The sequence below is a fragment of the Triticum aestivum genome, chromosome 7B (assembly GCF_018294505.1).
Source record: "Triticum aestivum cultivar Chinese Spring chromosome 7B, IWGSC CS RefSeq v2.1, whole genome shotgun sequence".
Classification (NCBI taxonomy): Eukaryota; Viridiplantae; Streptophyta; class Magnoliopsida; order Poales; family Poaceae; genus Triticum; species Triticum aestivum.
The window spans coordinates 212,206,403-212,233,315 of NC_057813.1; the positions used below are offsets into that span (position 1 = coordinate 212,206,403).

At 45.5% G+C, this 26,913-nt stretch overlaps 1 long non-coding RNA gene across 1 annotated transcript; it reads right to left on the reverse strand.

The window, feature by feature from the left end:
* Nucleotides 1-18,665: 18,665 nt before the first annotated feature.
* On the reverse strand, nt 18,666-20,230 carry LOC123156440 (uncharacterized). The gene is made up of 3 exons (XR_006478114.1): nt 20,072-20,230; nt 19,178-19,334; nt 18,666-19,088 (listed from the first exon to the last, which is right to left on the reverse strand). It is a non-coding gene; the product is annotated as an uncharacterized lncRNA (long non-coding RNA).
* Nucleotides 20,231-26,913: the final 6,683 nt, after the last annotated feature.

Consider the following 26,913-nt stretch of genomic DNA (forward strand, 5'->3'; position numbering starts at 1 on the left):
AATCGATCTCTAGGGCAATGTCCATAGGACTGACCGCGAAATTGAAATCGATCTCTGGGGCGATGTCCATAGGATGGACAGTGGCATCGGAATCGATCTCTGGGGCGATGCCAACAGGACGGACCGCGACATCGAAAACGATCTCTGGGGCGTTGTCCACAGGACGGGCCATGACATCGGAATCATCAAGGACGTCCACCGGCACCTGTACAACCCTAACATATTAGCAAGCACATTGCAAATAATCAAAAACCACAACTATGGTAATTAGCCATTATTTTTTACCTTGTGCAGCTCACTGGGGGATCTCATCCCTCCAGGAGCCATCTCCTTGTCCTCGATGGGGGTCATCACCTTGCCAGGGGAATACTGCTTCTCAACGGCAACTATCTCCTCAAACTCGGCCTTGAGCCTCGCATAGGTGGCCACCAAAGTTTCTAGGGTAGGCACGGTGGGGCCCTTGCTGTTCTTCCAACTTTCTTTGAGGAGTTCGTCCGCCAACATCGTCAACTCTTTGGCTAGTGCTTGTTTCTTGGAGTTCTTCATCTCCATGGGTTGGCCCGCCAACATGGTCAACTCGTTGGTCGGTGCTCGCATCCTAGAGATCACTGTCTCTAGTGGGTTGTCCGCCGGCAACTCTTTGCCTAGTGCTCCAGGATCCATCAATGAACTGACAAACAAAAAGCAATCGAAAGGAAACCCACAATCGCAATGAAAACGGGAAAAGAATAGGCTGTGAGAATCGGTCGGTGCTTCGCAAAAAGAAGATTCTTGGAATGAAAATATAGCAGCATAACTAATTCGCCCACCTTTCCTTCGTCGGTACAAAATAAAAATGGTAGAAGTGAGTAGCCTGGAGTGAGGTTTTCTTCAAGAAAGGGAAGAAAGGGCTCCAACGAGCGTTCCAGTGAAATGATGGTTGCTTCATCCAGTCCAACTTGGAGGCCAACTTACCACTGCTGGTAAAGGTGTGGGTTTTGTGATATGACGGGTCATGACGGCCACACCGGGGTGACAGGTGAGTCTCGACTGTAGCACCTCGCTGTGATTTGGTGGATGGCACGTGGGCTTGGATGCTTTGATGTCCCACGTGTAGATAGAGCGGCTAGTCATATAGGAGTGCTCAATATTGTGCACCGCGACCAAAGCGGAGAGGAAAACGAGAGAACTACGTAATCAATGCATGAGTTTAATTAGGGTAGTTTTGTAAAGTACGAGATACATTCCTCCAATCACAAAATGCATTGGTTCATGAGATTTGAGATTTGAGCCCTATAAACCAGAAGGGAGGGGGTACTGCACACGGTGTAGTCTAGTCACTTGTTGAAATCTCTAGAAAGGCAAGTACTCCTTTCCGGTTTACAAGGCTATACTACTCCCTCCGTCTAGGTGTGTAAGTCATCTTACTAAAACCAAATAGTCCCAAAACACTTAGGCGCGGTGCATTAACTTCTACCTTGTTTCTTGTTTCTTGACATATCAACCAATAAGAGATGAGAGGTGTGCATGCTTTTAATGACTTGAGACTACCAAACACGACATGCAGTGGCTAGTTCATTGCATGCAATGCTATTAATTAGCAAATAAATATTGGTGACCCCAGGAGGAAACGGTGCTAAGCGCGTGGACCTATGCAGAATGAGTATCAACCAATGGATGATGGAGTTTAATTATTAGTCAATTCAATGAGGGAAGCTTAGCTACAAATTCAATGACTTACTCACCTAGACAGAGGGAGTAGCAAGCCCTGAGTACTAGTACTACTACAATAGTGGGCTCAAATAGCAAAGAGGTTCTCATGCAAGAGCCTGGCTACTATATGTGTGCTCCAAGGCACCGCACCATGCTAGCGTTCGCAACTGCCACGTTCGGGTTGCGCTTGGCTCTTCGCCTCTTCGAGAAGACAAACAATGATGTTACTGCTACTTCTACAGTATCGAATCCACTGTTGCATGTCCGTCCACCTCGTGCGGGAGGGATAGCGTGTAGCGAAAGCTTCTACTTACTGCTCTTGCCTTTGCGTCTATGATAGGTGGGCCCAACAGGTTGTTGGCCCTCCTATCATGCAGCCAAAGGCATGTGCAGTTAAGGCATCGGAGCTCAGTCTGCGAGGGAGAGGGTGTTGTAGTAATCAAACTTCTCGGTCTTGTACGAGTTGACGCGACACATCAAAGCACTGCACTCGATATAAGTCTTTTTACACATTTCAAATGGACTACAACATACGGATGTATGTAGACATATTCTGCTTCGTATGTAGTCACTTGTTGCAATCTCTAAAAAGACTTATATTTGGAAATGTAGGGAGTACAACGCATGCATGCATGCCGTGACTTCCCTTTTGATACTTGCACGTGTTGATTTGATGCACCTTGCCAAATTTTGACTATAAATTTAATTAACCAAATTTTCATGCATGTCACAAAAAATTACGGGGCTGTTTGGATTGTGACTATGTTTGTCTTATGTTGCCACATTATTTTTCCCACACTTGCCTAACTTGAGTTGCTCAAATTGTTAGACACACTTTGGCTTGCCTAAGGTAATCTTGCCACAATTTTTTGTCTATGACATGTGGGGTTCACTGCTAATAAAAAAATTCGTGTCTTAGGTGTGGCTAATAAAAAAGACTTATATTTAGGAACGGAGGAAGTAGAAAATATAAATAATAATGCATGTTGGGACAACCCACGTTTCCGCTAATTTTAGCCGTGGGCTTCTTCACAATTTTTACGAGGGGGTGGTTGTTCAATTAATGGAGGGACTTGTAGTACCAGACTTGAACGATACAAAGTGCGACATGGCACACCGTAACACCACTTGGAACAAGCGGGTAGCTATCTCAAAACACAATCAACAACTAAAAAAACCGCGACCTGGCATGTATTACACAATTTTAAACGATTGTTTTGATGGAGTGAAAAAGGAAAACTACCCCACTACGTATATATAGGTCGGAGCCTCCGCGCTTGCTTGCTAGGGTTGCTCTATTCACACACTCTCATCCTCTCAAGATCTAAACAAGATAGGGGTGGTAACACTGTCTTTCTCCCTTCAAAAAACACTCTCTTTCTATCATCACCGTTGGTTACAGATCCGGACGTATCCCCCTCCGCCGGTGAAGGGGAGGAGGGGCAGCGTTTAGGCCGTCGTCGATAGCGAGGGAGGAGACCCACTGCCGGCTGCACCGTTATCTCTGGTCGAGCGCTGGCGCAGGAGGTCCTCCGATCCCTTCGTCGTTGCCTGTGGGCGGATCCGGCCTCCCGCCGCCCACCTATCCACATCCCGATGACCTTCAGGTATATATTCGTTCGAAACCACCTTAGCTCTACTTCCCCAGCTTGCTACATCGCTGCATGTGCATCATTTTCTACCTCTCGGCCCCTCTCGATCGGATGGTCCAACGTCACCCTTTTTTCTATTGTTAGAGGTAAAGCTACTTCATGGAGTCGAATCTTGTACTCCCTCCGTCCGGAAATACTTGTCATTGAAATGGATGTATCTAGATGTATTTTAGTTCTAGACACATCCATTTTGATGACAAGTAATTCCTGACGGAGGGAGTACTTGGTTCAAACAAGAATAAAGTGGGGGTAGGGGAATTTAGTATGTACATCGGACTTGGTACAAACAGGAAGGAAAGGGGGTGAAAGTAGTACAGACTGGTCATCCAACCAGTCTCTTGGTCGAAAATGGAAATATAGGGGTAAGTTGTACATAGTGGTATGACCAGGACTAGATTTTCTATCCACGCATAGGAGTAGGTGGCTAGAGTGAACAAAAATGGGACCAAACCAGGTATGTTTCTTGGATGTTTGTTTCTCGGGGCAACAAACTATGAATCACCACTTTATGCCCCTGTTTAGGTACATGGTGCTGGACTGCTGGTGCACCCACTGTCCCATGCCCTTATACCAAATATTTAGTTGTTCTTAATCTAATGTCCCTGGTAAAAATGAAGCCATGCCACTGTTATAAGCCATGACAAGTTTAGCCAAATGTTTTTTCCTGTAATTGTTTGAGACTCTGACTATTTCCTCTGTACCTTTTTATGCAAACAGGGATATCCAATTCACCTGGTTGCTGTTATGACCTTTTGGTGCACTACACAAAACTCTTCTTAAAAGAAGTGACTTTTGTGCTGTTTAACTGGAATGTTAGAATGGAACAGTTGGTTCATTTCGGTGGAACTACACAAAGGGAGATCTGTGTTCCAATCCTCATCATCAATATTGGCGCCATAACCTTTAGGTAAGAATGATATTTAATGCATGTGTTCATCTCTATTTTCTGACTACCATGAGAAAATAATGCTATTTTTTACTAGTACACTTGTACTCCCTACTGACAAAACCAATTCTGAAATAGAAGGCCAATCATGTACTTGGTTTCACCAACTGGTGAGGAGAAAGAGAAACAGAGCATGAAGAGAAGAAGAAGAAGAATAAACAGTGCCAAGGCGATCTTGCTAAAGCCAGAGGCCTCAGTCGAGGCCATTCAAGGGCTCCGGCAACGACTACCTTACATGTGAGACGATCCTCTAGGGAGCCCTTCCACTTCTGTTGTCTCACTTAATTAATTAGGAGTACTTAAGTACCCCTAATTTATTGTTGCCTAATTTTCCTATCGGAGTTAAACAAATCTTTAGTAGGACCCTATGCTAAATCATGTACGTGTGTATGTTTGTCTATGGAGGTGAATCATGTGGTGGACCAAGGAGGGAATGTTATTAGTGTCATGACATAATAGTGCTATTGTTTTGCATGTCAATTTATTGCCATTGGTTCAATGAGGCAATGTTTTGCGTATTGTCCATCATGAATTTGATGCTACTGTTAGAGTAATATGCTAATGTCTTCCTATCCTTTCTCACTAAGCTAATGAAGGTTTCACCTTGTTCCTACTTGTGCAAACAGGGATCATGTTGTGCCAATCATACATTTTAGTGGAACTACACAAGAAAATACAATGAACTGTATCCCAGCCAGTGCTTTAACTCCGCTGGAAGTTCTTGATAATCTTTTGATATAATCTCAGCACTGGTAAATAAGAGTGATTTCAACCATACATTTGAAAAGCACAAAAATATATACTATTGAGTGATTCCAATGAGTGCTTTATCATCTCTTATGGGACTACATGAATAAGCTTTTTTTTCTCAGGTTGGTACGGGCCTAAGGCCTTCATCCATATTAGTTTGCTATCATCTCTATTTGTATCGTGCTAATGTCATGAGAAACTCCTTTATCTTTGCACGTTAAAGTTTTGCAACCTATGATAAATGGCAATGCTTTGAGTGTTGAGCTAATTGGCACTGATTAAATAAACTAATACCTCTCTTTAAGCAAGACTACTATGTTGCTAACTTTACCCATTAAGATAATGAGGGTGCTTCTATTTGTTAGTGTATGTTTCATCAACCAGTCCCACTATTACAGTAATCTCACTCTCTCAATATATGTGCCAACAGGGATGCTCGATTTTGGTGGAACTGAACAAAAACTTTGGGTGCTTCATTGCCTTGACAGCTTCTGTCCTTTCCTGTCAGTCACTAATCCCAGCTTGCTTTCTTGCTTCGCTGTCAGTCGCTTCGCTTATCTCGGCTTCCAGTCAAAGGAAATAGTAATTGATATGCTACCTCACACAGATTGGTACTGGTCTTTATCCTGATTATTGTGCTTGTCATGTATTGGTAATTTGGTATTATGCTAATGTTTGCGATTTTATAAAGGAGTAAATTGGAGCCTGAACTCGCAGGAAAATCATTGCATTGGGGGATTTTAGTAGAACTGCACAAAATGATCAGATGGACAGATACTTATGATGCTGCTATGTGCTCCAAAGTTCACTCAGACAAGCATCGATGTTGACAAGAAGTGCCTATATTCATTTGAGTATCAACCGGCGTCAACCAGTTGTCAAACTCCCAAGTATTAGGAGAGTGAACGCCAAAAATATTGTTTGGCGCATAGCCCAGAAGAACACAGTACAGTCTTTGGTCCCAACTTGTGCCTTTTGGTTATCGGCAGATATGGTAGCGAACTGTATGGCATGGAGTCTAAAGATTCCACACAAGTTGGTTGACACGTATATTCATCTGGCACTTAATCAGTCTGCACGCCAGGGATGCTCCATTTCAGTTGAACTGCACAAAAAATTTGGGTGGTTCATTTTCTCAACCGCCTCCTTTCTCGTCTGCAATGTAGAATTTTGGTGAGCTACAGGACCAAGATGAGCCAGTAAACTAGTTGGATGAAAGTAGTGGCCAAGTTGCTCAAACCTTGCTCGGCACGAGGCCACTATTTGAGGATAAACCTACAAGCAAAGTTCAGATTGTCTGTGCTGCCTCTTATGTACTCGAAAGTTTACTCGTACAAGAATTAATTTTAGCAAGAAGTACCTCCGACTGAACACCATTGACCAGTCTGTATCCTAGGTAATTAAAGTTCTTCCATGGATCATATTGGTTGTGATCTCAATCATTTGGATGCATAAACATACTGAACATGTGTATATATGAATCTTTTTGTGAATTATGTATGAATATTGTCGGTTGATCTATCAATCATTTGGATGCATAGATATGTTGAGCTTGTGTATATATGAATCTTTTGAGTTGTTGATAGTGAATGTTGGCTATGAATATGAAAGTGTCCTGTGAACCTGAGTTTGATACGAATGTTTACCTTTTTTGTTGTATTGGTGTGTGAACTTGTTAGTATGCCTACTGTGGGGTAAGTGACGTGTGGGTGTCAATGGCACACCTTCTTCCCGAGAAGAATTGCACATGCTTTGTTAGGGTAGCAATGGCGCATCGGCTCTTTTTAATCTTTTTATTACTCTGCCTTCCCATCTCCCCTGCTCAACCCCTGCCGTAATGTTTTCGGCCTCAAAACAAACATAGTACTGCATTGTTTTTGGGCTTGATAAAAAATCGAGTGCTGGTTTCGGTAGGTTGGCCCGCCCAGCAAATGGGCTGTTGGTCTACCACGACGGACTGGGAGGCTAAAAATACAAGTTGTATGGTGCATAGGCAAGTAAAAAATGCTATCGAGAGCCATCCACTGAAGAAGAAAAATCGCTCCTAATGTGCTTCTTCAGTCGTGCCGCCAGCCCCCTCTTTAATCCAGTTCGCTCGGGGATCTGGTATCATTTTTTTTCAGAGGGCGAACAAGTATCAGCTAGGCCTAGGTTTTGTATTTTAACATGCGTAGCCCATGACATACGAAGACAATGGTTTCAACTTATTTTGAGGTCCATACCGGCCTATGGGCTTCTTCTTAAAGATCGGCAACCCAATGTATTTTTTTAATAAAACACAGGTCTCTGTTCTATTTATCTATATATAAGAATAATAATGTTGTGTCCAATTTATGTTTTCCCTTCTAACCACATTACATATATTTATATTATTATTATTATCGTATATTTTATAGAGACTTATATATACATTATAAAAACATCCCACGTGTTATTAACTTATAAAAGTAAATGTTTAACAAAAGTTGGCAAGGAAAATCCTGGTTGTTTTTGACTCACAGGCAAGGAAAATCCTGGTGATTGCGTACAAAAGCTTGCGAAGATTTTAAGGGCCAATTTAATAATAACACGCTCATTTTTATTTTGAGCAATAACTTGCTAATTTGTTAATTATATATATTAAAAATGTGCCTCTCCGGTTTATTCTTTGATATTAATTGCTCCTTCTAACATAACATTATATATATAATGAGTGCAGCTAATTCATGTATTTCAAGGAAGTGCAAATGGGCTGGGATTTCTTAGAAAATATAAATGGGCCTGATTGACGCGAAATTATTTGTTCACCCAGCCCAGCAAATGGACTGTACATTCTAGAAAACATGGGTTAAATATATGCCACATTTTTGCAGGCTGACGTGTGGGCCAATAGGTCGAAGCCTACGCAGGGCGTTGTCAACTTGGTCAACAAATGATTGTGACATTCACAACCATTGGATTTATATCCAACGGCCGACATGCACCTTCAATCTCTCGTCTTCTTCCTCCAGTGTCGCCGGGACCGCCTGGTCCGGCCTCCGGCGGCTAGCGGCTCTGCTTAGCATGTATTGCTGCGAAGCGCTACCCCACCGACGGCCAGGCTATCCCTCCACCCCTCCACACCTCTTGTTATTCTCCACCGACTACAGCCCCATACCGCACCAAAACCAGTTATAACCCTTCTCCTCCTCTCAATCCGCGACTCCACTGCCGTGTCTTCCCATCTCCGAGACGTTCCCGTCCGGGGCCTCGCCGTCGTCCACCGCCTCGCTTCGCTCGGTGCGGCTTGGTCAACAAACGAGAGTCATCGGAAGAGGACTGTACGTGGAGAGCCTGACGGCTAGGACCCACGAGGTCCATGGTCACACGCAAGGAAAATTCCTCCTTATTAAGCTGGAAAAAAATGTTTCCTCCACCTGACAACTGGGACCCACCGTCTGTGTCTTCGCACGGAAGGAAGTGCCTCCTTGTTTTGTAAAAAAAATATTCATCCCGTTGACAGCTGGGGCCCGTCAGATTTGGTGGCTGACTTATGGCCTACTAAGCAGACGTGTACGCAGGGCTTTGTCAACTTAATCAACAAATGATTCTAGCAGCTGGACCGTTGGATGTTAATCCAACAGCCGTGCTCCTTCTTCAACCTCTATTCTTGCTCCTGTCTCCCGTGGGCGGCACCGCGGCTGTGCTGTTGCATACCCGAACCAATCAAGTTTCCCACTCCTCTCCATCTGCAACTCCATTGCCCCGTCTTCCCCCTCTCCGGGTCGTTCCAGTCTGGGGCCTCGTCGTTGTCCACCGGCCTTGGTGCGCTCGGCATGGTGTGGTCAACGTGGTCAACAACCGAGAGTCATCGGAAGATGACTGTACGTGAGAGGCTGACAGTGGGGACGCACCACGCCCATGGACGCATGCATGCAACGGAATGTGGCGTGCTCAATGTGGTCAAGGAACGACTTCCATTGGAAGTGTACTGTACATGGAGAGGCTGACAGTTGGGTCCACGGCCGCAGCAAGGAAGTGCCTCCTTATTACGCGGAAAATAATGATTCCTCCACCTGACAGCTGGGACCCACTGGACGAGCCATCGTATATTGTGAAAAAAAATGTTTTCCCCCTGACTGCTGGGACCAAACTGACGGGCCACCGTATTTCGCAAAAAAAATGTTCCCCCCACTATCAGCTCGGACCCACCGGAAGTGCCTCCTTATTAAGCAGAAAAAATGAATACTCCCCCTGCTAGTTGGGACCCACCTTGGTGGGAGGCTGACTTGTGGGCCTACTAAGTTGACGGGGATGGAGGGCTTTGTCAACTTAGTCAATATGAACGATTCTAGCTCTAGTGATCGTATGATGTCCATCCAACGGCTGTAGTGCTTCTTCAACCTCTCGTCTTCTTGCTCCAGCCGCCCAAAGCAGCGCCGGTCGTGTCGCGTGCTCCTGCCTCCCGTTGCCGGTTGTGATGCCGCGGAGGCATCACCGCCCCCTACTACTCCCGTTGTTGGCCAGGCCATCCCTCTACTCACCCACACCCCCTGTTATTCTGCGGCGACGGCAGCCTCACACCGTAGCCGAACGAGTGAACCCTCATACTCCTCTACGTGTGGGCATCCACTGTCGCGTCTTACCCGGCTCCGCGTCGTCCCCTTCCTAGGCCTCACCGTCATCCACCGTCCTGGTGCTCTTGGCGTGGCGTGGTCAACGTGGTCAAGGAACAACTTCTATCGGAAGAGTACTGTACGTGGAGAGGCTGACAGCTAGGTCCACGGCGGCCGCAAGGAAGTGCCTCCTTATTACGCGCAAAATAATTATTCCTCCACCTGACAGCAGGGACCCACCGGACGGGCCACCTTATTTCGCGAAAAAAAATGTTGTCCCCCTGACTGCTGGGACCCACCAGCTACATCTTCGGACGCAAGGAAGTGCGTCCGGGCAAAAAAAACGATTCGTCCCCCTTACTGCTGGGACCCACCAGCTATATCTTCGCACGCAAGGAAGTGCCTGACAGTCGGGACCCACCTGGTCGAAGCGTATGTAGCATTGTCATTCTGGTCGCGGACGTGTATGTACATATTGGTCGATGTAGAGGCGCGCACGTGTCTTAGTAGAGGTGTGCACGTGTCGTAGTAGAGGCGTGCACGTAGCATGTACACGTACGTACAATGGTCAGTGTGCAAGAAAGAAAATACCGCCACGTATGTACATACGGGCAGGGTCTCGAATGCCTACTCGTGCATACGTACGGCCAGGGCTCATGTACATGGCTGGGTCGGAACAGAGAAACAACGTCGTCGTCGTGTTCATGGGGAGCCAACCAGCTGGGTCAGAATGGAATGCATCGTCGTGTTCATCGGGAGGGCTTGGTTGAAACAGGCGATGGAAACGAGGCTTGGTGTACCGCACAATGGAGGAAACAGCCTTGTGTTCGACCGGCCATGTTCGAAACGGGATCTTGTTCATCAGGAGGGGTCTGGCGTACCGCAAAACGGAGGAAACAGACCTCCTACGGTCGAAACGGGGGTCCTGTTGATCGGGAGGGGTGTGGCGAACCGCAAAACAGACGAAACGGACTTGTGTTGGAGCGCTACGGTCAAAACGGGGGTCCTGTTCATCGGGAGGGGTGTGGCGTACTGCAAACGGGACTCCACGGGATACTGGTCATCTCCACTGTCGACCTCCTCCAGCCTCCACGGGCTACTGTTCATCCACCATCGACCTCCTCCAGCCTCCACCTGCGACTGTTCATCCACGGGCTCCTGTTCATCCAGCCTCCACCGCGCGCTACTCCACCGGCTACTGTTCAACCACCCCTTTCCACGGGCTCTTGTTCAACCACCCCTCCACGGGCCACTGTTCATCCACCCCTCCACCTTCTACTGTTCATCCAGCCCTCCACGGGGACGTCCTGTTCATCCAGCCCTCCACGGGGTCCTGTTCATCCAGCCCCAACCGGCTCGATTGATTAGGTCCTGTTCATCCAGAGGCAACGCCACGGGGTCCTGTTCATCCACCCCCACCGCTCACCTATTCATCCAACCCCCCCCCCCCCCGCAGCGCTCACTGTTCATCTAGAGGCAGCATCGATCGGCTTCAGTTAGCAGGAGTAGCGAAGGAATCGCTCAATCGGGTTCTGTTAACAGCCATCGATTGATCGCTCGGGTTTAGTAACGCGTAGCCTGCAGTGCAATCGCTCGGGTTCAGTTAGAGCCTAATGCCTCGCTCGGGTTCAGTTAGAGCCAACGCCTTGCACACACGCGCGTACGTGTACGAGAGAAATGTGCATTGCTCGGCCCCCGACCACCCACCGTAACCGGGGACTACCCGAAATTTTCCTCGCCCTCGCTTCTACCACGGTTTTTTCCGTCATGGACGGCCCAAAGAATGTCATGCAGATGCGTCTCCGGCCTGCCCAGGATGAAAAGCCCATTTTCTGTCTTGATTTTTTGTCATAGAAGTAGGAGCCTACCATATCTATGATGATACCGGGTTTTGTCACAATTATCATCATAGAAGTGTCATAAGTATGACAGAAAAAAAATTGTTTGGCCCAAAATGTCACGAATGTGTCTTTTTTTGTAGTGTTAGATAATCATCTTTGATGTAATATCGTTCCCAAGATGTATGCGTCAAACATTTGCCATAAGAAATAGCAAAAGTAGGATCATGTGCATACAAGTCTTTTGTGTGCTCAAAGCCAATGACATTCAATTCAAGTTAGGTAACAAGCATGCATTTGCGGGATAAAGCATTCGCCACAACATTTTCCTTACCTTTGATGTACTTGATAACATAAGGAAATGACTCAATAAACTCACTCCATTTGGCATGTCACTTGTTCAATTTAGTTTGACCCTTAAGGTACTAAAGCGTTTCATGATTTGTATGGATGAAAAATTCATGAGGGCGAAGATTATGTTCCCACACATGCAAGACTCTCACTAAAGCATACAACTCTTTGTCATAGATGTGATAGTTAAGTTGCGCGCTGGAAAGTTTCTCACTAAAATAAGCAATTGGGCGCTTCTCTTGCATCAACACGCCTCCTATACCATTGCCACTAGCATCACAATGAACTTCAAAAGTTTTGCCAAAATTGGGCAAGGCAAGCAAAGGAGCATGTGTAAGCAAACCTTAAGCTCATGAAATGCGGTATCTTGGGATGTTCCCCAAACAAATGGTACATTCTTCTTACTCAAGGCATGCAAAGGGTATGCAATAGTGCTAAAGTCCTTAACGAATCTACGATAGAAACCGGCTAAGCCAAGGAAACTTCGCACTTGTTGCAAGTTGGTTGGTTGTGGCCAAGTTTTAATAGCATCTATTTTAGCTTCATCTACATGAACACCCTTAGATGACACAACAAACCCAAGAAAACAAGCTTATCAACACCAAAAAGGCATTTTTCCATATTAGCATAAAAGCGATCTTTCCTTTTGCAAAATGGTTCTAAGATGGGTGACATGATCTTCTAGAGACATGCTAAACACAAGAATATCATCAAAGTAGACCACAACAAAAACACCAATGTAAGGTCTAAGAACATAATGCATCACACGCATAAAGGTGTTGGGTGCTTCGGATAAACCCATAGGCATAACTAGCCATTCATACAAGACAAACTTGGTTTCTAAAGCGGTTTTCCATTCATCACCCTCTTGGATGTGAATTTGGTAATAGCCACTCTTAAGATCAATCTTAGAGAAAATGGTGGCTCTACTAAGCTCATCTAGCATATCATCAAGGCATGGAATGGGGTAACAATAATGAACGGTGACAGCATTGATAGGGCGACAATCGGAACACATGCGAAAACTACCATCCTTCTTAGGCACAAGAATAACCGGTACGGCACAAGGACTTAAGCTTTCACGTACATTCCCGTTGTCAATGAGTTGTTGGACTTGTCGTTGTATTTCCTTGGTTTCTTCGGGGTTGACGTGGTAGGGTGCTTTGTTTGCTAACGGTGCACCGGGGATGAGGTCGATTCGGTGTTCGATGACGTAGAGGAGGTAGTCCCGGAGGTAGCTCATCGGGGAAGACGTCCTTGAATTCCTACAATAGAGAGGACAACACTAAAGGTAGGTGGTGAGAGGGGTTAGTCCTTGCCACTTCATCCTTGCACAAAAGGACATAGTGCATAACACTTGATGGGTTCTCACACACTTCTCTCATCTCACTTTTGGTAGAAAATAGCACTAAGTTTTTCTTGTCGGTCATCGTGGAGGCACTCAATTTTGGCTTGTGGCGTGCACTCTCTTTTTGGTGGCTCACTCTCTCACTATTCTCTCCATGATGGGTGGTTGCTTGCTTGTCGGTGATCACTTGGCTTCGTGACATAGGTCGTAGCACGTACTCCCTTCCCTTCATCTTGAAGCTATAGTGATTGGTTCGCCCATTATGGATGACACCGCGGTCGAATTGCCAAGGTCGTCCTAGTAGGAGATGGCAAACGGACATGGGAACCACATCACACTCCAAGGTGTCTTCGTATGCTCCAATCTTGAAGGAGACTTGAACGGTGTGCTCCACTTGAATGGTGCCGGGGTCGCTAAGCCATTGGACCTTGTAGGGGCGAGGGTGCTTCATCTTGACCAATTGGATCTTGGAACATATCTCTTCACTTGCCAAGTTGTGGCAACTTCCTCCATCGATGATGACCTTCACGGACCTTCCATTCATGCACGCCTTGGTGTGGAAGATATGGCATCCTTGGTCTTCGTCTTGTTTATGTTGAAGTGTCAAGACCTTGGAGACAACGAGAGCGGGGCTCGAATCATTGTCACAAAATACTTGATCATCTTCATCTTCATTCATGCGCTGGTGCATGGCTACGTGCTCAAGCGCTTCCATTTCTTCTTCACTCATTGGGTTGTAGGTGTCGTCGTTGTTGGCGATCATGGTGTGCCGAGTGGGGCACTCAAGTGTCTTGTGGCCTCGTCCTTGACATGTGAAGCATTTGATGGAACTTTTCTTGACGGTCTCATCCGATGGAGTTGTAGATGATGAAGCTCTCGGCTTGAAGTTGCTTGTAGTAGGAGGAAGACTTGAAGATGTCGAAGTTTTCTTGTAACTTAACTTGTCGTCATTGCTTGTAGAAGGTTTGGTTGATGTAGAAGGCGGCGTAGTCACTGAAGCCCGATTGTAGGAGTCGTATGTCTTGGAAGAGTACTTGGCATACTTGTAATCATCTTGAACTTGTCGCTCTGCCTTGGTAGCTTGGTGCACTAGCTCAAGGAGGTTGGAGTAAGGTTGGAAGTCGGCAATCTTCTTGATAGGATGGTTGAAGCCATTCAAGAAACGTGCCATAGTTTGCTCCTCATCTTCATTGACATTTGCTCAAATCATGGAAATCTCCATTTCCTTGTAGTACTCTTCAACCGACTTTGTTCCTTGCTTGAGGAGTTGTAACTTCTTGAAGAGGTCTCGACTATAGTATGTGGGTACAAAGCGCGCTCGCATGACATCCTTCATGTGAGGCCATGTTGTGATTGGTGGGTCACCTTTTTCTTCTCGCCGCTCAATGACTTGCTCCCACCAAATGAGTTCATAGTATTGGAACTCAAGCAATGCTATGGCGATTTTCTTCTCTTCTTCATAGTTGTGCAAACGAAAGATCTTGTCAAAACTTTCAATGCCGATGAAAGGTAGTCTTCGGGATCGTTGCTTCCGGAGAACTTAGGCATGGTGAACTTGAGCTTGCCGTAGCGTTGCTCTTTATTGTGTTGGGGATGATGGTGATGATGATGATGCTCTTGTCGTGGAGGAGGGTCTTGAGCTACTTGCTCCTCGTGCTCCACTTGATTAGCTTGACATTGAGGGCATGGAATTCTTGCACGGTTCCTCATCTCTTGAAGTTCCTCAAGACATGCGGCTTCCTCTTGTCACTCTCATCGGAGGGCCTCTTCTTGAAGTCGTGCTTGGCGGTTGCACTCGTCGACTGCTAGTGTAGCTTCGCATAGAGCATGTTCGGCTTGAAGGTTTTGTTCCTCACGATGTTGTACTTCTTGACGATGGGCATCACCATCTTGTTGTTCTTGTTGATCTTGGCATATTGGAGCTTGCTCTTGGACCGGAGGTTCATTAGCTTGTTTCCATTGGCGTTCGCGTTCACGGAGACGGCCTTGTAAACCATTGCCATGGAATGGGTTATGTGGAGCTTCATGAACTTCATGGTATTGACGACAATGCGAACGGACTCCGGGAGGACTTGCATCTGAAGAAGATTGCGAAGAATGTCGACTTGAGTGGCTCCGTCTTGAGTAGGAAGAAGAGGTAGAAGAGCAGTTGACCAACAAGGCACGGATCTCGTCCATCCTTGCATTGCTCTCTTGTTTTTGTGCGTCGATCTTGTTGTCGAAGTAGTCTCTTGTACGTTGCTCGGCTTGCGCAAGTCGATAGCGAGGTCGATGCGTTCGCTCAATGCTTTGTTCTCTTGATGCAAAGCTCTTTGCACGCTGAAGAGGTGGTTCTTGGTGACGTAGTTGTTCATGTCCTCATCTTGCTCGATGAAGTCTGGGTTGGTAGAAGTAGTTGGCCTATCCATCATTCCAAGCAAATATGTGAGTGGAAGAAAGGAAAGAACTATACCAAATGTACCTTAACCAATGTTGAGCACTCAATAGTGTAGCAAGGAAATAGCACAATTGGTATCGTTGCTCATCAATTTCTCACACCTACACAAATAAAGCTTTTGGTGGAGCTTTGTGAGGATGGTGGACAAAATTTATGCAAATGTTGGCAAGATTTAATAATGTTGGAAAAGATTTGCAAATTCACAAGTGCAACAAGTAGACCAATAGCAATATATGGCACACGGAAACACACACACAAAAGATAAATGGGGTTGTGCAACCAAAGAATGAGTGGAAAATGTGGAATCCACGGAAAATGCTCTTGTTGCACAATGCTAGAGATACGCTAGCACGATTGCACAATAGGCGGATACGAGACTTGTGCACAACCTACAAAGCAAAAATGCAGTGACTTCTATCCCAAGTATGCTATATGTATGTTGTTCCGGTGATATGATCCAAGATGATCGAGTATGAAAATCTTAATGTAGTATGATGATATGGTTCTTGCTTAAAAGCTCTTTGCTTATCTTTCTATTTTTCTTAAAAGCTTGTTGGCTCTTTCTCTTTGGAGCTCTTTCGATGGCCACTTATGCAAAACTTCACGAACCAAGATAGCAATTGTGTATGCGTTGACAACCTTGTGGCACAAGAGAAGATACCAAGATACGGATACCACCTCGCCGTAGAGGCAAGGAGGCAGCAGTTCCGGGCTACACGTACGACCTATGCAAGGACTTGGACAATAGAGCCGGTCAGACCAGATCAATCTATGGATCAAGTGGGCATGCTCCAATGCGAGACGACGGCCATTAGGCCCGACGCGACCAGCATAACCTGACCCGGGCTAAGAACCGAACATGGATGTCATCCTAACTCCGTCGTGACGTCGCCTGATATAGAGGCGCCGCACACCCCTTATGCTTCACCGATGAAGTAATGGAACACCAGTTCCCAGAAGGGTTTAAACCCGTTAACATTGAATCATACGATGGAACAACAGATCCCGCAGTATGGATCAAAGATTTTCTTCTCCATATTCACATGGCTCGTGGTGACTATATCCACGCCAGCAAGTACCTCCCATTGAAACTAAAGGGGCCAGCTCGGCACTGGCTAAACAGCCTCCCAGAAAACTCTATTGGTAGCTGCGAAGATTTGGAATATGCCTTTAGAGACAACTTCCAAGGTACTTATGCGCGGCCTCTAGACGCCGACGACCTTAGCCATATAGTCCAGCAACCCGGAGAGTCATCCCGCAAGCTCTAGACTAGGTTCTTAGTTAAAAAGAACCAAATTGTCGATTGTCCAGAGCGCCGAAGCCCTCGCGGCCTTTAAGCATAGCGCCCGCGACAAATGGCTTGCCAGACACCTCGGCCAAAAGCCGAAGTCCATGGCAGCCCTTACTTCACTCATGACCCGCTTTTGCGCAGGGGAAGATAGCAGGAATATGGAGCACGCATACTGGCATCAGAAATGGTTTTCCCGGATCACCACTGTACCTGTTGATGCAGCTGCTTCGTCATCTTTTCACTGAAATGCTTCGTCTTTGCTGTAGGCTTTAGTCTCAGCTAATTTTTTTAAATAATACATTTTTTTAGTAATTTGCATAAATATTACGCCTGATACGTAATTTTCAAAAATAATACACCATCGACTAGCTGATGGCCGATTGGATGCAATCGGCTTGCCGCTGGCCGATTGGACTCCAGTCGGCTTGCTGCTGGCCGATTGGCTTCTTGTCGGCCTACTGGCCATCGACAGACCTATCGGCCACTAGTGGAGATCCTATCGGCCAGCTGTGGGCTGACTGATATTAATCGGACATCTGCGAACGATGAACGACGGTCTTCAATCACCGGAATCGGAGCCGGAAATTCCACCAAACTGTCGGAGCTTCACCTCCACCACACTGCCCCAGCTTCATCACCACCTCCACCTCCACCTCCGCAACAACCTCCACCAACGAGCTGGAAAAAAACTCCACCAAAATGCTCACCACGACCACCACGAGCTACCCCATCAATAGATCGAGGTCTCTCTTGGCTCCCCTAACTAAGTAGAACCCATTCACGGTGCCAAATCGGCAAAAAAAGGGCTCATTTTGGTGTAGAAATTGGAGGCATTTTCGTGCAGAGAGAGGAGAAAGAAAGAACAGAAGAAGAACAGAGGAGCTCGCACCTTGTGGGGTCAACACCCTGTCGGCCAGCAGCAAACCGATCGATCCACAACTGGCTGACAGGGCCGCCCCGTGACCAGCCCGCGCCGACAGCCCCCTCTCTCCCCCCTTGCGACGTGGCCTAGCCAGTGCGCGGCCTGCACGTGGCAGGCGGGCCAGCTGTTGATCGGCTGTTGGCCGACTAGGCCCAATCGGCCTGCTGTGGGCTGACTAGGCCCAGTCAGCCTGCAATGGGCCAGCGGTGTATTATTTGTGAAAATTTTGTATCCGGCATAATATTTATGAAAATTAATAAAAAATGTATTATTTAAAAAAAATAGCTTAGTCTGACAGCCAAACAAACTGTCATGCTCGGGCATGGCCTGTTCGATCACGCTTGTTCTGGTGCTGGATCCTGATCAAAATGCCATGCCACGAAATCTGTCAAACTCAACGATAAAAACCTGCTGACCGATTAGGTCAAGCACACCCTTCTCTTTCTCACGTTTCATTTTGGCAATATCCGAATTGCTCATTTGCAGGCTCAGCTCACAAATCAAAGAGTAACAAATACTGAAAACGGGCCAAAGCCAGTAATTGGAAATTCCAGTGACAACACAGTGTATATGCGAGTGAAGTCACAAATACTAAATCACCATTAGATTAAGTGCCATACCATGAATTATTCCATAAATTATCACAATAGATCGCATAAACCGACACAAGACACCCAAATAACAAATTACTAAAGGTAGAAGCGATTTCTCCATCTGAATCTTCAGAATCCATTGCCTTGGATCCAGCAGACAATCTCAAGCCATCTTCATCCCTGAGAAGTCCATATCCAGGTACTGGGACTTGAATTTCTTAGCATCTCCTGGTTCTGCATACCTTTTTTTTTTTTTTTATCATGTGGGAGTTAGAATTAATTCCTGCACCACGCACACCAGATTCAATTACCAAACACTCCTGCTCCATGCGGCTTCGAACAGCACATGGTGTTAAGTAAGAGTTACATTATTATATGCCAGAAACCATAGTACATCATGACAATTAACAGACAACATAAACAGTTTTTGCATACCATAGTTAGCTAACAATGTTTTAGTAATACTATCTGGAGAACTATCTGCTTGGTTTTACATACCATCAGAAGAGTCGACCCACAAGCCCTAGGCTATTTTCCACCAAAATGTTCACCAAAATGAATGATTGACCTGCCCACGTGTGCATAGACGATCTGTTCACAAACTTCCACTCCGAGCAAGAATCCAATAGTAGCAGATGTAATACTGACCATTACCCACAACCCTTTCCTTTTCAGCCCATTGATGATGTTCTCCCTATCAAAAGGATGTGCATAGTGCATTTACGTTAGGATCATTTCATTTGAGTACAAATCAAATAAGTTGTAGTGCCTCCAGTTAATTACCTGTCAGCTTCAGCTTTAATTCTAGTTATATCATCATCAATAATACTAGCTATCTCGTCATCTATCTCCACTCCCTCTTCTTTAAATTTGCCAACATATGTTCAACCTCCTTCGCCTTCCTAGCAACATTAGCTCTAGCTTCATTGCCAGATCCACCCTGCTAGGATAAAGTAGAGAAATAAAGTTTATATGGTACGGTAATGCATAAGCTAAAACAGCTATTCATGTTGTTAGTGGATGCAATAGAGAGAGCATGGCTTGTGATTCGCCAACAATAGTCCTTTCAGAATCCATACTATGAAACTTTTAAACGTTTGACCACTTGTATGCCCAAAGCTATCAACATTGACTTTATGGAATTCATATTACTAGACTTGTTTTTGGAAGTACAAGTTAGAACATCATTGACATAGAAGTTATAAAATAGGGGCACCACCCGCCCTGCCCCTCACCACACACCACCCAAATAAATCGAATGCCAATCTATCATGGAATTAACTGTTCATCACATCTGCTTCAGTAAAAACTAATTATCACCATTTTCTTTCAAGCAAAAGTAACAGATTTAGCAAATATCTCTAAGATAGGCCTCCTCTGCAAAGGAGGTTATTGTGCATATTTTTAAGTGGCAATAATCACCATTATTGGCTTAAATTACAGAAACCCTCTGCTAACAAAGGTCTGAAGAAGGTGATTGCATCAAAAGCCCTATCTTAGTTATTTTCTGGGGGAAATACACATGGCGAAGCATATACTTCGTTGGTATAAAAACTGTTTGATCGGGGCCTACTGGTTAATTCGGTGGTAGACGATGGATCTCATCACAACTAGGTAGTCGGACAGCAAATTGCAGGCATCGTGGGTGGGTCGATCGAACGAGAGCGGAACTGGTACCTGAGAGGTGGAAGGCTGAAAGGTGGCAGGCAGAGTGTCCGCCGGCGGCGAAGCACGAGAGCCCACATCCTGCCGTTGAGTGCTGGAGAGAGAGCGGAGCGCCATGATGGCACCGACACGCCGCAAAAATTCGGAGGAGGAAGGGGCGTCGGCTAAGGTTGCTAGGTTTGGATGCGGGGTGCTTCCTCGGTCTGGGGCCTCGTGTTATTATTATTATTATTATTATTTTGACTGGGGCCTCGTGTTTGTTGAGAGGTGGGCGCCGAGAGCGCTGCCTTTTGTAGGGGAGCACTTTTTTTTTAGTTCTATGTAGGGGAGCTCCTATTTCACGCATTTTTGCGTCAAATAGCCTCGCAATGCACACACGCATCCCAACTGGACCGGCCCATTGACGAGAAAGACATTGGAAAATGAGGAGCGTGCAAGGATAAGAACTACTAGTATATACATATAATAACAACGCACAAGCGAACCAACCTGTAGTTGGATGATTAGGAGGACAGTGGTATCCCTACCCCATCAGAGTTCAAGTTCTATTGCTCGCATTTTTCTGAATTTATTTCAGGATTTTTGGCGATGCACGTTTAGTGGGAGGAGACGTTCCCGTTGACTACGAGTCGCCTATGATGACTTCATCAATCTCAAGATGATATGTTGTCTCTGTCTCTCGAAGGTGCTCATAGGGGCGAGTGTATAAACATTTTTTTCAAATGCAAACGCTTTTTAAAACTCTGTGATTTTTTTTTGAAACCAAGAACAAATTGAAAGTCCGAACAAAAAATGTGAATTTTATTTTACTTTTGTGAAAAAAATAAAACGGAGAAAACATTGAAAATCCTAAAAAATGAATACATGAACAAAAATTTGAAAAGGCAAACATTTTTTGCATACGTGAACAATTTTTTAAACTCCAAACAAAGTTTGGAAAGGCGAACATTCTTGAATTTGTGAACAAAAATTGAAAACAAGAACATTTTTTTTAGCTTTTGAACAATTTTTAAAAGCACGGACATATTTCAAATTTCCAAACATTTTTTGAAAATTGAACATTTCTCTAATTTTGAACAAAATTTGAAACCAAGAACCTTTTTGAAGTTCTGAACAGTTTACAAAAACGTAAAAAAGTTAGAAACATTTTTCATAAACAAAAGGATTTTTTTGAAAAAAATAATAATAAAAGAAACAAAAGAAAGGAAAAGGAGAGAGAAGAAAAAGGAAACAGAAAAAAAAACTAAAAAGAAAAAATGGTTCAAGAACCTCCTTGAAGGTTCCCAAAACCAAAGTAATCGTCTACACGGTTTCCAAAACCTGTAGAAACCAGTACAAAAAAGCACACACTAAGGATGCTAAATGGGTCGGCCCACTATGTTGCTCGCTTGCTTCTTCTATGCGTTTGAGCGACAACTTGATGTAATGAGTGTCAATTCCCTTTTGTAACTCTTGGTGGACTCTAGCAAACCTGGCCAAGCGCATAGGCACGGCCCAACCCACACTTAAATGTGACACGCATGACATGACCCGTCTAGGCACGTTTACAAGTTCGCTATGTCGTGCCGGCACATAGGCCTCGCTCATACGCCTAGGCACATCACAAGTATTAAACAATCCAACTCGTGCTTACTCTCCCGTTAGAGTGGTTGAGTAACCCCAAATTTGAGGGTAAAGTAACCTAACAATAAATATTTCTCTTAGTAGAGAATCAATGTTTATCGAACCAGTTCTTCCAGGAAACAAAGACATTGGTACCTGCACACAAAACACAGGACAAACTTGTCCTCAACACGTCAAGAAGGTTGTCAAGCTTCTTGTCTTTGCTAGTTACAAGATTCAATTGCATGGTATGGTAGGAATTAATAGATAGATAAAAAAAGAAATGATAAAGCAAGGACATAATGTTTTTGGTAAGGTTTTAAGTACAAGAAGATAGACCCCCGGGGCCATAGGTTCACAAGTGACATTTCTCCAAGCATACAAGTGTCGTGTGGTGAATAAATTACAGTTGGGCAGCGGTTAAATTGCAATATCTATGTTTATGACTATCATCTCATGGTATAATATCATATAGACATTATGTCCGTGATATGTAGACCGTTATCCAACCGCATCTACAACTAATATTCAATCCCAAGACCGGTATTCAGCATGCATCTTGGAGTATTAAGTTCCCTAGCAAACAGAGCATTGCAATAAGCATGATGACATAATGTAGGCACTAAAACTATCGTTCAAATGTGATAAAAAATCATTGTTTTATCCATAGTGGAAATAATACAACACATATCTTGTCCCTTTCTGTCACTGGGACATAGATCACTGCAAGATATGAACCCACTATAATGCATAACTCCCTTTGAAGAACTATCCATCAAACTTGGACAAAGAAGACAAATAGATTGGAGAGCATACAAAGCTATTTAATTATACAACAAAGAAACTTCAAATGATTCAATTGATTTCAATAAATGATCTGACCATAAAGTAACACTTCATCATATCCAACAAACACACCACCAATTACATCATACGGATCTCGATCATGTGAGGTAACTCATTGGAACTTTGTATTGAATCAAAAGGAAGAGAGGACGTCATCTAGCTACTGCTATGGACCCTAAGGTCCTAAAGGAACTACTCACACATGGTCAGGGAAGCAACAAGGTTGATGAAGAAGCCTTCGATTCCCCCTCCGGCAGGATGCCGGAATAGGCTTCCAGATTGGATCTCCTAGAAACAGAAACTTATGGCGGCGAAAAAAATCCAAGAAAATTAGTACAAAAGGTTTCTCGAAGTATGAAATTTATAGGTGGAAGAATGGACGGAAAGCGGTGGCCAAGGACCCCATGCGGGTGGCACCCAGGCCACGCCACCTGGACACGTAAGGGCCTATGGTGGCCCTTGGCCCCTCCCGACACTTTTTGGAACCGTCTTGACTAGGAAAGATCGTATTAAATACTTGTCATATTTTGATCCCTGTAGATATAGATTTTCTAGAAAACCAAAACATGCATAAAACAGCAGTTGGCTCTGGAAACTGGATTAATAGGTTAGTCTAGAAAAATAATATAAATTACTATAAAAAGCATTCAAATTTGATATTATAATAACATTAAACAACCAAAAATAGATATGTATGAGACGTATCATCATCCCCAAACTTAATCCCTACTCGTCCTTATGTAGGTGGATGATAAAAAGGTAATTTTTTTATGTTACTACCTAGCATAATCTTGATCAAATGATGCAGTGTGTTGTGAACTTAGGATAAAGGTGATTCGAAGCAATAATCTATAGTTAATAACAAGTCAATGACATCAAAATGTGCAAATAAAATTAGTCTTGCTTTTCATGGTTCAATATTTTTCATGCAATACAAATCAATACACATATGTATCACATTCATGATTCCAATCGCTCAAGGCTTTATCATATTCGAACATCTTATCATAACAAAACCCAGAGCGTTGGTCAAGTATCTGAGTCCATGACTCTCCCTTTTCAACTACTCAACACTTCGCTTAATGCCCATATCACAAGCCTTGGTATTAGCACTTAAATGGTAAATAGAATGATGATTGAGGTTTTATAAGAAGACAACTAAAAAGTCTCACACCGAGGCAGCTGACCATTAGGCAATGGAGAGGCCTTACAATCAACATTAGTGCAAGAAGTAGAGATTGTCGTGCAATAGATGCACTACATATATAAGCGTATGAAAGTTGTCCAAGTGAACTAGTGGGTGTGCATCCAACTTGCTTCCTCACGAAGACCTCGAGCATTTTGAGGAAGCTCCTCATCGAAATATACAAGTCAAATTCTATAATGTAAAAGATCCCACTATATGTTGATGACCCATCTGTCAAGGGATCGCTAGCGATGTCATCGAGCTCAGTGACGTGACAAGGGACCAACAAAGTCGCCCAGGAGCCAAGTTGAGCTTTGGAAGAACATGCTGGAGCGCCCCAAATCTTTACGGGACCTGCTTTGCTATCTGTCAGCCCTTCAAACGACCAATCGAAACTGCGGGTTACTATTCCAGACTAAATCAGTTTTAATGAGAAAATTGCATGCTGGTACTATCGATTACTTTACGAAAATAGAAAGGGGTTATATTTATAAACACTGGGGTGTATTAGCAACATGGCAACCAAGTCTAGAGTGTCACCATCTTGACAAACATGTTCGGTGTGGCTGCCAAACGATGTGTTGTGTTTGGTTTGTGACTGGTTCAAAAATTGGTGTTAAGTTTGTGTATCCGAGAGTAGCACTTTGAGAGTTTGTGACCTAAGCATAGCATGTGCTTTAGAGCAGTATAATAAGGTATAGTCAGCAGGCTATAAGGATTAAACAATTACATTTGTGATGGGTCGGATGAGACAGAAGGGGAGAGAGAAGGAAAGTTGGTTGTAGATTAACAGCCGCCTGCAGCACGGACTCCAAAAAACATCATGAGAGTGTACGATGGGCCATGTATTAAAAAATTAGTACTACTTAACAACCAGCTACTATACATGTTGGCTATTAGGTTGACTACATGTGACATGGCAACTCCATATAGCCGATTGTTGTCTATACTATTAACCATGCTCTTAGATCAAGTACAATAGTGGGCTATAAGCCTGCTTAGGGCATCTCCAATGCCGACCCTCAAACCGCCCGCATCCGTCTAGACCGTGGAAGTCATCCAACGCAGACATGTATTGGTCTGTGGCACGGTCCAGACGTACTTTCTCCCGCAAAGTAGAGACAAATGTGGGGGACTTTGCGAGAGTCCAGACTACTGCCATGCCCGCTTCTGACTGCCCTGGCCCACCCAAACCCCCTCCCGCCCCTTCCGTGCTTTCCATCCCACGCGTCGCTCAAGCCGGCCAAGAGCATGCAGCGGTCGGCATTGATGCCCATGATTTGACCGGACAGGAAGGCGACGCAGATGGACATGACCTCTCGGGTGTCGCCGCTTCAATGCGGCACCGCGTCCCAAGAAACCAACTCCGGCCGCTGCGCTGCATTGAAGTGCGCTGACTGCCCCTCCACCTGGCCTGGTCACGACTATTTAAACCCTATGTTGGCGACGAATAGATCTGCACCGTCCTCGTCCCCATCCCGAGCACCTCACCGTCCTCCCCCCTCGCCCCTTCCTCCTGTACGAGCCCAACGACTATGTTTAGGTCCTAGTTCTCCATGTTGGCATGCGACACCGGTCGAAGATCCTCATCAGGCGGATCATGGCGTCGCCGCCCTCGCTCACCGAGACCATCTACATCCATGGTGGCGGGCTCCTGTGGCAAGGAGGAGATAGTAATCTCCTTCGGCGACAAGGAGGATCAGTAGTGACCCCGTCTCCTCTCATAGGAGGCTCTGGCGGACTAAGTATTCATCCATCAGATGGTCCCAGCGCACCATCACTGGTGCGCGTTAAGGAGGAGCCACCGTCCCCGCCACAGGTGCGCGTTAAGGAGGAGCCACTCCGGCACGTAAAGGATGAGTCGACGTCCCCACCGCACAACCGTGACCTCCACATCGATAGGCGCGTGAAGCAGGAGCCAGCATCCCCAGTGCCTCCGTCGCGTAAGGACGAGCCGGCGTTGCTGAGCGAGTCTTGGATTAGGGGGTCCTCGGACAACCGGACTATATGCCTATGCCGAGCTGTTGGACTATGAAGATACAAGATAGAAGACTTTGTCCCGTGCCCGGGTGGGACTCTCCTTTGTGTGGAAGGCAAGCTTGGCGATTCAGATATGTAGATTTCCTTCGCTGTAACTGACTCTGTGTAATCCTATCCCCCTCCGGTGTCTATATAAACCGGAGGGTTTAGTCCGTAGGACAAGAACAACAATCATAATCATAGGCTAGCTTCTAGGGTTTAGCCTCTATGATCTCGTGGTAGATCAACTCTTGTAATACTCATATCATCAAGATCAATCAAGCAGGAAGTAGGGTATTACCTCCATAGAGAGGTCCCAAACCTGGGTAAACATCGTGTCCCCCGCCTCCTATTACCATTAGCCTTAGACGCACAGTTTGGGACCCCCTACTCGAGATCCGCCAGTTTTGACACTGACATTGGTGCTTTCATTGAGAGTTCCACTGTGTCGTCACCATAAGGCTTGATGGCTCCTTCAATCATCTACAACGACGTGGTCCAGGGTGAGGTTTTCCTCCCCGGACAGATCTTTGTGTTCGGCGGCTTCGCACTGTGGGCCAACTCGCTTGGCCATCTGGAGCAGATCGATAGCTATGCCCCTGGCCATCAGGTCAGGTTTGGAAGCCTAAATTACACTGCCGACATCCGCGGACACTTGATCTTCGACGGATTTGAGCCCATGACAGGTGCACCCTACAGCCACGATGAGCATGACCTAGATCTGCCATCGGACGGTGTTCAGGAGATCGCACCTGCAGCTGCCCTGGCTTTAGATCCAGTACAGATCGTGCCATCCGAGGACGGGAGGATGGACCCCACCACGGAAGCCGCACACTCAACGGCGATAGAGCCGAACACAGATTTCACCTCCAATGAGGTATGTGTCATCGGACCCTCGGACTCGTCTCCAGTCATAGGCTCCAAACCGCGCGTATCCGTGCCCATCGAATCTGACTGGGCGCCGATCTTGGAGTTCAGCTCCACGGACATCTTTCAACACTCGCCCTTGGGCGACGTGCTAAACTCATTAAAATCTCTCTCCTTGTCAGGAGACTCTTGGCTGGCCTATGTCCGGCTTGAGTGGGAAGCGGACGGTGAAGGAATTCATTACCCACCCACCACCCACTTAATAGCCACTGTCGACGACTTAACCGACATGCTTGATTTCGACTCCGAAGACATCAATGGTATGGACGATGAT